The sequence below is a fragment of the Pristis pectinata genome, chromosome 6 (assembly GCF_009764475.1).
Source record: "Pristis pectinata isolate sPriPec2 chromosome 6, sPriPec2.1.pri, whole genome shotgun sequence".
In the NCBI taxonomy this organism is placed as follows: domain Eukaryota; kingdom Metazoa; phylum Chordata; class Chondrichthyes; order Rhinopristiformes; family Pristidae; genus Pristis; species Pristis pectinata.
The window spans coordinates 40,930,854-40,943,239 of record NC_067410.1 but is presented as its reverse complement, the minus strand read 5'-3'; positions in this window follow the sequence as shown (position 1 = coordinate 40,943,239).

Below are 12,386 nucleotides of genomic sequence, written 5' to 3'. Positions count from 1 at the left end.
CAAGGGTTAACAATAACGATTCTGTAAAGCTCACAAAAATATCTGACTGTGTGTTTCACTTGCCTTCAACTTTTTTTTTTGTACATGTCCATTTCTCTTTTGTTTTATAAATGAGACTATCAGAAGCTGGGACTAAATGCATCCAGGGCACTGGGATCAATTTTTTTAGATTAGTTGCCTTTATAAACCAAATGGCCTTGTCAGCATCTTCATTTTGACTACTTTCTGTATAATATTTTTGAGAAAGAGGGCAGAAGATGCTATCTGGTCCATAGTGTCTGTCCTATCCAGTCAATGTGTAACCATGGACTATATCTACCTGCTTATTCACACAACATGCATAAAGACACAAGGAGAAAAATATACCATTTTTGGAAAATATAGAGAGTCTGTCAAGTCAATTTGAATTTATTGTCATGTGCATCAGTATGATGGGGTATAGGTACAATGGAAAAACTTGTAGCATCACTGGCACACAAGTTCATTCAACACAAAGCATAAATTATACAGGACTGTGCAAAACAAAACATTAGTGAAAAAGAAAATCACAATCAGAGACAAGTCTATAATAGTTGAAGTGGTTTGTGGTATTCTGTTGCTGAGATGGAATTAAGGTTGTGCAGGTTGGTTCAAGTACCTGATGGTTGTAGGAAAGTAGCTGTTCCTGAACCTGGCTGTGTGGAACTTCAAGTTGCTTTACCTCCTGCCTAATGGTAGCAGCAAGAAGAGTGCATAACCTGGATGGTGTGGATCCTTGATGATAAATGCCGCATTCTTGAGAGAGTACCTCCTATAGATGCTTTCAATGGTGGGGAGGGCTGTGCCCACAATTCTCTTCAGCCTCTTGCATTCCTGTGTGCTGGAATTGATGTACCATAATAGAACCAGTCAGGGTACTTTCAACAGTGTGTTTGTAAAACTTTGTTAGAGTATTTAGTGACACACCAAATCTCCTTAAGCTTCTAAGAAAGTAGAGGCTTGGTGTATCTTCTTCGTGATTGCATCTATATGCTGGGCCCAGGACAGGTATTCTGAAATGTTTATGCTCAAACTGCTTACCACCTCCTCTGACCTATCAATGAGAACTGGCTTGTGATTTCCTGACTCCCCTTTTCTGAAGTCAATGATTAGCTCCTTGGTTTTTCTGACATCGAGTGTGAGGTTGTTATTTTGGTACCACTCAACCAGATGTTCCATCTCACTCATCTCCACTCGTGATTCGACCAACAACTGTGGTGTCATAGGGAAATTTGCGAATGTTATTGGAGCTGTACTGAGCTACACAGTCGTCGATGTAAAGATATTAGAGAGTAGAGCAGGGGGCTAAGCATGGATTCTTCAGGAGCACCCATGTTGATGGGCAGTGAAGAGAAGATATTGTTACCAATCCATACTGATCGAGGTCTACTGATGAAGATGTCAAGGAACAAGTTGCAAAGGGAGGCCCAGACACTCAGGTCTTGGAGCTTGGTGATAACTTTGGAGGGGATGGTTGTGTTGAATGCTGGGCTATAGTCGATGAACAGCAGCCTGACATATGCATTACTGTTGGCCAGATGGTCCAGAAGGGGAGAGCCAGTGAAATAACATCCGCTGTTGGACTGTTGTGGCAATAGGCAAATGGAAGGAGATCTAGATCATTTCTGAGGCTGGAGTTGATTTGCACCATAACCAGCCTCTTGAAGCACTTTATTATGGTGTATGTAAGTGCTACCTGATGGTAGTCATTGAAACACATCACCACCCACTCTTAGGCACATAAATAAAAACAATTCAAGCCTTAGGAAATCAAGAAAATATGAAGCCCTCCTCCCTCCTCCCTCCTCCCCCTGTTTGCAGCTGTTTTGAAAACTAATATCTGAAACTGGGAATATTCTTCCTCAGGACTTTATTCTGCTTCATTTATTTTCAAGAGTTGTGCAGGGAATGCATGATCTGCTAATCTGTTCCAAAAAAAAAGGTTTGAACCAATGCAGTTATGGTCCTTTTTGAGTGAGCCTTTGTGCATAACTGAATGGTTTGCTTGGTCATTTAAAGTGTTGAATGTAGTTGCATGTTGGCCAAACCAGTTGGACAGTAAATTGAGTTCAAGGACATTACCAAACCAGTTTGGTTTAAATGGCAACTATTTTGTTTAAAATTCTTATGATTTAATTTCAGCACTTTCTCAGTATCTCCATTCCAATAATATAATCTGTGAACTTCTATATCGATATCAAATAGAATACATTATGCATAGCATTGAGGAATTTAAGTCAGAGCATCATACTGCATAGAAGCCGATCCTTTGGCCCACTTAGTCCATGTTGGATATCAAGCATGTCCTTTATTTTTTTTCCCCACATTCCCACCAACTCTTTCCTCCTCCCCTACCCCACCACCACCACCACCCTCCAAGATTCCACAATGTGCCAATGCACTAGGGGTAATTTACAGTGGCCACTCAACCTACTAACCTGCATATCTTTGGGATGTGGGAGGAAATTGGTTCTTGAATTTCATATTTATCATACTTTCACTGTATTATAAACTGCTTTTAAACTAGTAGAACAATGTGCATCTTGTACATTGTGGACTTAAAATCTAAGAGAAGTGGTATCTATCAACATATTTTAATACTTCTGATCATATCTTCCAACTGACATTTAATTTCTATAACAAATCCAGCTCCTTATAATACGCATATCCGCATCATTTTAGCAGTCTCAGTTAATTGCCTCAGAGTCTATCTAATTCTCTCATGAAAATAGCCCTGATTCCTTGGTCTTATAGAGCATTAAAATTGGGTCATCTTTATTTGCTGCTCTTCGCATCATTATGTTGTAGATGGGAACCAAAATTGGACACAATACTCCAAAGTAGGGTTGTAGTAAAGCCTTGCATAGTTACACACAGTTTTATATTTCACTAGTCATGCAGATTTTTCACTTCCTAAGGATTTTGTCAACTTGATGTGAGCATTTCAATAAAACGTCAACTAAGATTCACAAGTGTGTCTGCTGTTGACTATAAAAGAATTGATACTGAAGAACAGACAGACTATATTTAAATGTATGTTCTTGGATGGGAGAACTCATTATTCCTTATTAAAAAGTGAAATATTTAATTAAATGGGGAGTTTTACATTGAGGTGGAGAGTAAGTAATCTTGATATATAGCAAATAATGAAGGATAAAAAAGCTGTAAGAATTATAATCAATGTCAGTATTAGAAATACTAAAAAAAAATTAAAATGAGCATTTGTATGCAATTCAATGGCAATGATTTATCTCATTTATCTGAAGTCCAGTTTAAGAACAGCATTGCCTCATCAATGGGATAACAATTAATATGTCTTGTGCTTTCACTATTGAAGATTATCTTCTCCTCGGGCAGTTCCTTGGGATCAAGTATGACTTGCTTGCACTGTAATTTTGTGGGTTCTGAGGTGACTTAGGCCAATGTGGAAATTGCACTTTCTTGCGGATGAGCCAGGATGCTGGGTACTTTGTGACGTTAAGGTGCAAGTGGTATCTGAAAAAGAGTCTTGTTAAAATTACTATTTACTTGAGCACTGAATGTAATTGAGCAGTTAATAGAAGGACTGAACGGAAGTTATTTTGCACACCGTGATAGATCCTGATTGCTGGGCACCATGAAGGTATTGTGCTAAAAGAGGCAAACTTGTTTAAAATGCTAGTTTTTGCTTGATTTGTCACTGAAGTGGAAAAGTAGTAAATAAAGGACTTTGGAAGGTTAACTGGGCCCATAATCCAGGAAAACAATTGTCCTATGGCAAAGGGCTTTGCTGACAAGATTGTGCTCATAGTTCTGAGAAAGTGCTTTCAGTGAATGTTTTGTACATTTTGAATGGCTTGTGGGCTTCATTGAGCTAATTTTTATGATATGGACTGGAATTGCAATTTGGCCAGACCACATCGGTGTGACAAGTTCCTTTGAAGGATATTATGAAACCTGATTAGTTTAAATGGTTATTGGATTTTATTTACCTAGGTACTTGATTTAATTATACAACTTGTAATGCAAATTTAAAATCATTTTCTTTGGTTTCTAATCTGGTACTTTCATCTGCTACTTTTGTATATCTAATCAAAGAGTAGATTGTGCATTGCAACAAGGAATTGAATGTTTCAATATTTTTAAATGACAAACGGTTGCTTTGACATATTTAGATTGATGGAAAAATGTGTCTTCTGTGAAAGATTTTTCTGAAGGTGTTGTGTGCATTGATTCACCGAAAATCCAAAGATAATTCCATCCCCAGCATCTTTTTCTTGTATGAAGAATAAGATTCTGGTTCTAACAAAGGGTTTTCAGCCTGAAACTTTAACTGTTTCTCCTTCCACAGCTGCTTCCTGACCTGCTGCCTGTTTGTTCCCACCATTTTCTAATAACGATTGTGCAAATTTTGGTCTTCAAAGCAAGTTGTAATTTGGAAAGATAGTCAAAGTCGAGTTTATTGTCATATGCACAAGTACATGTATGCACAGGTGCAATGAAAAACTTACTTGCAGCAGCATCACAGGCACATAGCATCAGATAAATGGCATTCATAAGAAAAACAAATTTTACACAATTTTTGCAAGAAAGAACACAAAACAAAGTCCATTGTAGTGCAAAATGATCATAGTGTTGCAAAACTGAGGGAGTGATTAAGGTTGTGCAGGTTGGTCTAAGAAGCGAATGGTTAAAGGGAAGTAGCTGTTCTTGAACCTGGTGGTGTGGGACTTCAGGCTTCTGTCCTTCCTGCCTGATGGTAGCTGTGAGAAGATGGCATGGTCCAGATGGTGGGGATGTTGCCGCCTTGGGGTGTGCCTCCTGTAGATATTATTGATGGTGGGGAGGGATGTGCCTGTGATGTATTGGGTTGAGTTCACTACTCTCTGTAGCTTCTTGCATTCCTGCACATTCAAATTGCCATACTAGACAATGATGCAAACAGTCAGGATACTTTCAACAGTACATCTGTCGAAGTTTGTTATTGTTCGCTGACATGCCAAAACTCCTTAATCTTATAAGAAATTAAAGACACTGGTGTGCCTTCCTTCTGATTGCATCTATGTGCTGGGCCCAGGACCGGTCATCTGATAGGTTAATGCCCAGGAATCTAAAGCTGCTCCCTCTCCACCGGCGATTTCCCCAAAGCGACTGTCGCACGTTCACCCTCCTTCCTCTTTCTGAACTCGACAATCAGCTCTTTAGTTTTAAAGACATTGAGTGTGAAGTTGTTTTGCAGCACCATGCAACCAGGTGTCCTATCTTGCTCCAGTATTCTGACTCATCACCACCTGTGATTCGTCAGCGAATTTGTATATGTTTGTATACCTCTGTGTATTGTTTCATAATAAATTGGGAAAGTTTGCATCTCCATCTATGTGTAAAGTATGTTACGAGCCAGGTTGCTATTTGGTGAATGTCCCTTTAAGCCACCTGGATAGTAGAGTAATAGTGTGTGTGTGTGTGTGGTGTTAATCTCCAAGACAGCAAGACTATACCAGCGTGCTGGCTGATTTGCACCGAGAGTCAGAGAGAGAGAGACACTGACTGCTGGTCTCTGTATCAATGGATGAAGAACAATAGCTGTGTCTGTCACTACAATCCATGTATGGATTTTTGGAGCAATCAAGTGGAGTCCACTTTGTCGTTAACCTGTACTGGGAAACAGGTATTTCTGTGGGTGGCCGCGTAGCAAATGCCTTCAGGGTGGCAGATACTTTGGAACAAAGCAGTGGAGATCTTCGGTGATTGAGGTGTCGTATGGGTTCCATCGTGGAACATGTGGATTTCGTAAATTTTCTCTGCATTCTCTCTACATAGTCTCTCCCATCAACGGTGGTTTTGCAAAAGCCTTTGCTCACGTTCTACCTTATGACTTGCTGAACTGAACTTTGAAAACTATTCCTAGACTTGGAGTTTGGGAATTTGCCACACACACACACACACTTGGAGTAAAATGCCACACGTGGGTAAAATGCCATGTCTAAGGCAGATTGTCTTAATGAACTGTATTATTGCACATCTATGATCTCTCAAATTGCTGCTTTTTCATCTACAAACGTATTTAGAGTGATTCACATTTATATCAACTGATATGCCTTTTTGACAGCTTTACATATACTCCTTTTTCCACTTGTCCTTGACTTTCTTCTTGCAGTGTGGTTCCATTTGTGAAACTTTTTTTCTCCAACCTGCTCTATCCATTTCTGAGAAAGTAGCCAATCACACAGTGACTGTCCAAAATGGCAATCTTAAAGTAGGTGTTATATGGTCTTATAATGTTCCCCTGAGTGATGTGCTGCTCTTCAAATTATTTTTTTTTTAAATGGGGTAAATTTTTCTGAAAGAGTGGAGCAACCTGGTCTTTACTCCAAGGACAATTGACAGAACAACCAAGATCACTAAAATGGGTTTGAAATTATATATGCTTAAAAATTCCAGTGCACCCAAATGGGTGTGCTGGAAGGGTACATTAGCAGGACAGTTGTGAGTGTTTGATGGAGAATCCCAGCAGGAATAGTGCATCCATCAGGGTTCATCTGCCACAGTTTACTTAATGCAGGGCTCTGTATGCTATAGATTATGTTCCCAGGACACACTGAGGCAAACATCAAATGCTGCTGAAAGGTCAACATACTCATTTTGATCTGCCTGAAACATCCTGGTCATTCAATGCATGGAGTCACCAACAACTGAATGTAGCAGATTGTCACATTCTGAAGACCAGGACTGAATTCTGAGGGATGCACGAAAGCTTGGTACAGCCTCCACAAAGGCTGTGCAGGAAAAGGCCCTCCTTGAACTGTACACTGAGGGGCAGGAATATGTGTGAAACTCTCTTGGACTTATTGCTCAGGGAATTTATGTGGAAGAAAAATTCACATAATGCAGGATGTAATCTAAATCTTGGAAGCAATTAGTATCGTATGTCTTGAACTGTGAATGGCGACAAATTTTTTGTACTCGTAAATTTTCAAAAATATAATAATGTATAATTTGGGGGGAAAATCTGGCACTCAGCACATCCTGGAATCTCAAGGGACTATATGCAATTTCAGAACTTGCTTACTTGAGAGCTGTTAATTTCCGGCAGTTCCCTTGGTAACCACCAGCTGCATCCAGCTCAGTTCAGTTCAATGTAATAACAACTTAGATGATCCGATTTCAATGATTTTTGTTTCAGGTAAATATTGGCTTGAACACTAGGGAGAGCTTTTCTGCTCTTCTGGGAGATTGTGGCATCTTTCTCCACTCCCAATCTTTTTTCCCCTTCTTGTATCCAGCCAGAAGATTAGAAGGGGTTGTGGTTTAATTGCTCATCCTTCAATTGTTGAAGTGTTCTTCCAACACCAAATAGTCATTTTTGTTCTTCAGCAATGTGAATGGCTTATAGTTAAGTGTGGTCAAATAACAGTAACTATAAAATCTAATCATATGCTCAGCACACTTAATTAAATTGATGTCAGTGAAAGATAGAAGTTGAAATATTAGAATGTGCAAAATATTCACAATAAAATGGATGGATTAATAGCACAGGTAGAGATAAATGGATTTGAATTTGCAGCATGGTCAAAGATGGAAACTGTATATTCCAGACACTTCCAGAAGAATTAATCAAAGTTGAAATGGTTGGGAGTACTTTGTCCTGAGAAAGGATTGGCCAAAGGCAGTAGAGAGGGGGGGGGGGGGGGGGGGCGGGGTGAAGAATACTATTCGTAGAATTAGTTTCGGTGCTACCAGGAAACAAATAGGCAGAAAGCACCAGTGTTTCTAAAAAAAAACATTTTGACTTGCGAACAGTATCTGTGATGTCAGGTGGAGTATAAATCAGGAAAATACTAATGTGTCATATCATAGTCGAAGACCTGAGTTCTCCAACTAGGCAGAGCAAATTTACAATAGCTCGCATTTTGTGAACTTACTTATCCTTGGCGTTCATGTCAAGGAACCAACATGGAAACGTACTACTTCAGAACTGGCATTGTGCAAGTAAGCAGATAATTAACAACTTAATATTAAAAGGGCCTCTGGGAAAGGATGATTATAACCAGATTCCTAATGAGATCAAGTAATTTATTTAAATCTATTAGATGTTCTGAAATCTAAACAAAGATTAAACAAACATAAGTTTGGAGTTGTATTGAATATAGACAATTGAGAACTTGGTTAAGTGCATGATAGGAAATAAATCATGGTAGATATTTAAAGAAATTTGCAATTTACATCTTGTCAGCTCCATGAAAATGTGATCCAACAATTCATACTTGATAATGGTTAAGAATATTAGATTAAGATTTATATCGCTGACAATTGAATTTTAGGAGTATTTTAGAATTCAGAAAATGTATTGCTTTTGTCACCGATCAATGCATCCTATTTAGTGCATGTAATTTTGTAAAAAAAAAGTCCCGTGGCATTTTACGTAGTATTATCCCGTGGTATTATCAAAGAATGAAAGGATAGGTTGAGGACTGTGTACCAAAGAGGACAATATGGGTGTTCCCAAACTGGAAACCACGGATGAACCAGGTGATCCACTCCTTCCTGAAGTTCAGGACTGCTGCATTCAAATCAGATGACCCTGACCTTTACAAGAAATCGAGATATGACTTGCAGAAAGCTATCGAGAACACCAAGAGACAATATCAGTTCAAAATAGAGTCCCAGACCAGCTGTCAGTTGTGGCAGGGCTTACGTGCTATAACAGGCTACAAAATGAAGGCAGGCAGCATAGTTAACAACAGCGCATCCCTTCCTGATGAGCTTAACACATTCTTTGTGCATTTTGAACAGAAGGGAAGTGGATTGTCACCATCCACCCTGACAGCTTCCAATGCAACTGAACCTGTGGTCACTGTCGAGGACGTAAGATCAGTCTTCCGGAGAGTGAACCCAAGGAAAGCATCTGGCCCGGATGGTGTCCCTGGCTGTGTGCTCAGATCTTGTGCTGATCAGCTGGCAGGGGTTATTTGCAGACATATTTAACCTCTCCCTGCTTCAATCTGAGGTTCCCACCTGGTTTAAGAAGACCACTATCATCCTGGTACCTAAGGAAAAACAAGGTAACATGCCTTAATGACTACCGACCAGTGGCTCTGACATCCACCATCATGAAGTGCTTTGAGAGGCTGGTCATGGCACGCATCAACTCCAGCCTCCCAGACAACCTTGACACACTGCAATTCGCCTACTGCTGAAACAGGTCTACATTGGACATCATCTCCCTGGCCCTACACTCATTTCTGGAGCATCTGGACAGTAAAGACACCTACGTTAGACTATTGTTTATTGACTACAGCTCCGACTTCAATGCTATAATTCCAAGCAAACTCATCTCCAAACTCTGAGACCTGGGACTCAACACCTCCCTCTGCAACTGGATCCTTGACTTTGACCAACAAATCGCAATCAGTGAGGATAGGCAGCAACACCACCACGATTATTCTCAACACTGGTGCCCCACAAGGCTGCGTCCTCAGCCCTCTACTCTACTCCCTATACACTCATCACTGCATGGCCAGGTTCTGCTCTAACTCCACTTGCAAGCTTTCAGATGATACCACCGTAGTAGGCCGTATCTCAAATAATGATGAGTAGGAGTACAGGAAAGAGAGAGAGTTTAGTGACATGGTGTCATGACAACAACACTTCCCTCAATGTCAGCAAAACAAAAGAGCTGGTCATTGACTTCAGGAAAGGGGGTGGTGTACATGCACCGGTCTACATCAATGCTGCTGAGGTCGAGAGGGTTGAGAGCTTCAAATTCCTAGGAATGCACATCACCAATAGCCTGTCCAGGTCCAACCACGTAGATGCAATGACCAAGAAAGCTCAGCAGTGTCTCTACTTCCTTAGGAGGCTAAAGAAATTTGGCATGACCCCTTTGACACTCACCAACTTTTACCGATGCACCATAGAAAGCATCCTATCTGGATGTATGACGGCTTGGTACGGCAACTGCTCTGCCCAGGACCACAAGAAACTGCAGAGAGCCAACGCGTCACGGAAACGAGCTTCCCCTCCATGGACTTTGTCTATACCTCTCGCTGCTGTGGTGAAGCAGCCAGCAGAATCAAAGACCCCGCCCACCCAGGTTATTCTCTCTTCTTTCCTCTCCCATCGGGCAGAAGATACAGGAGCCTGAGGGCACGTACCACCAGGCTCAAGGACACTGTGATAAGACTATTGAATGATTCCCTTATACAACAAGATGGACTCTTGATCTCTCAATCTACCTTGTTTGACCTTGCACCTTATTGTCTACCTGCAATGCACTTCCCTGTAGCTGTGACACTGTATTCTGTTATTGTTTTTACCCTGTACTACTTCAATGCACTGTTCTATCTCAATGCACTGTGATGAATTGATCTGTATGATCGGTTTGCAAGACAAGTTTTTCACTGTATCTCAGTACAAGTGACAATAATAAACCAATACCAGTATTCACATTGGTGGGAAATGTAGATCCATTTTTAAATGGTGAGTGACTAGATGATGTTGGCACTCTGAGGGATCTAGATGCTCTTGCACAAATATCTCAAACTTGACAAATGGGTACAGAAATCAATCAGGAAAGAAAATAGTCTGTGGGCCTTTATTACAAAGGGGAATTAAGTATGAGAGACCTTGCTTTTGGTCTCCTTTACTTTGGAAGGATATGTTTGCCCAAGTAAAAGTGCAACAGTGGTTCACTTCACTGTCTCCTGGGATGAGTAGACTTGGCCTATATTTCCCAGAATTCAGAAGAGAGGTGGTCTTATTAAGACATTGAAAATTCATAAGGGATTGGACTGAACAGATGTTCACCCTGGCTGGTAACACTATAGCCATAGTCTCAAGATTATAGGAGGGTGATAAAGAGAAATTTCAATGCAAATCCTTGATGTCTTCTACCCCAGAGGACTAAGAATATTTAATTATTCAGCATATTCAAGTGAGTAAGACCAAGGGAAACAGGATTGTGCAGGAAAGCATTTGAACCTGGCTACCTGTATCTTAGCTTGCACCGTGCCCTGTACATCCATCCCCACTTTTCTTATTAACAAGTAATGGCTCTTGACTGAGAAAGGCCTTATTTTTTAAAAATTCTTTTCCTTGTTTTTAAATCTCTCATGCCTCTATCTCCACCCTTTCAGCTCTCCAAGATATCTCCCCTTGTCCTTAAGATATCTGCCTTCTGTGCACAAAACAAACCTCTTTAATCAATCTTTGGCCATTTGTCCTCGTACCTCCTCATGTAAAATGTTGTTACCTAGGAAGTGCTATGTAATGCTAAGTAAAAAGCACTCGGTAAATGGAAACTGCTGTTATTTCTCCAGTATTATTGTGCTCTTTGGGTTTACAAACACTGTGTCCAATTTCTGTAAAAATATACTTTGTTATAGTTAGGTTTCATACAATAAAATAGTCTTGCTAATAGAGATTTAAAATTAAGATTAGAAAAGAATCGCCAAGTTTATTAACACCTGATGGAAAATGAATGCTTCATCTGTGGTGCTTTGTCCGCAATTGGCTGTTTATTTTCTGGAGCTGAATTTTCTTATAATATTCTGAACATAAGAAATAGAGTCAGGATCAGGCCATGAAGCTCCCTGAGCTTGAAACAGAGAGCAGATTAGACTCTTCAGCTCTGCAGGCAAGATATGGGGCCAGGAGTAGACCACAAATTTCCTCAAGCAAGAAACAAAGGCAAGATCAGTTCATTTGGCTCCCCAGGCAAAGTCCCTTGTTCATAAGATCATGCTTGATCCGTAATGTTTATCATCATGAAGTTCAGAAGTACGTATTTTAATCCATTAGAAATTATGCTTCCAAATTTATTTCTCCTCTTAACAGCATTCAGCTCTCAAATGAAGCAATGCCCTGGATTCAGCCATGCAATGTAGCTGATGATCATATTTTGCAGAAAGAAGGATAACTAATGTAGTTTTAAAATGGCCCTTTGCTGCTCTAAGCCTGTCTCTGCTGTCTCAATGTATCTGAAACTATTGTTCCAGTTTTCTGTTCTCCATCTTTGTTAATTATTTTGTACTCCCATAAAATCACAGCTGACATATCTCTTTTTTTCATTAGGGAGAACAAAGATTATCAAGTCATTTCTCTCACCTGATTACTGTAACACTAAGGATTGGTCTTGACTCACATTATTCTAAAGTGTTGATAGACCTGTTATGTTATGTTATGGTGATGGTCTCACCTAATCAGAGTACTGCACAGTTTTTGTATATGAGGATTTGCAGACGCATTTAATAATCAATTTGGTGGTTTATTTGGATATAATGTTTGGCTAGTCAGTCTTTCACCCTCTCGCTCATCCTTGGAGTACATATTCCTCTTTATTTTGCATTCAGGGTGCATCTTGTTTGTATTGAATAACATTTGCTAATAAC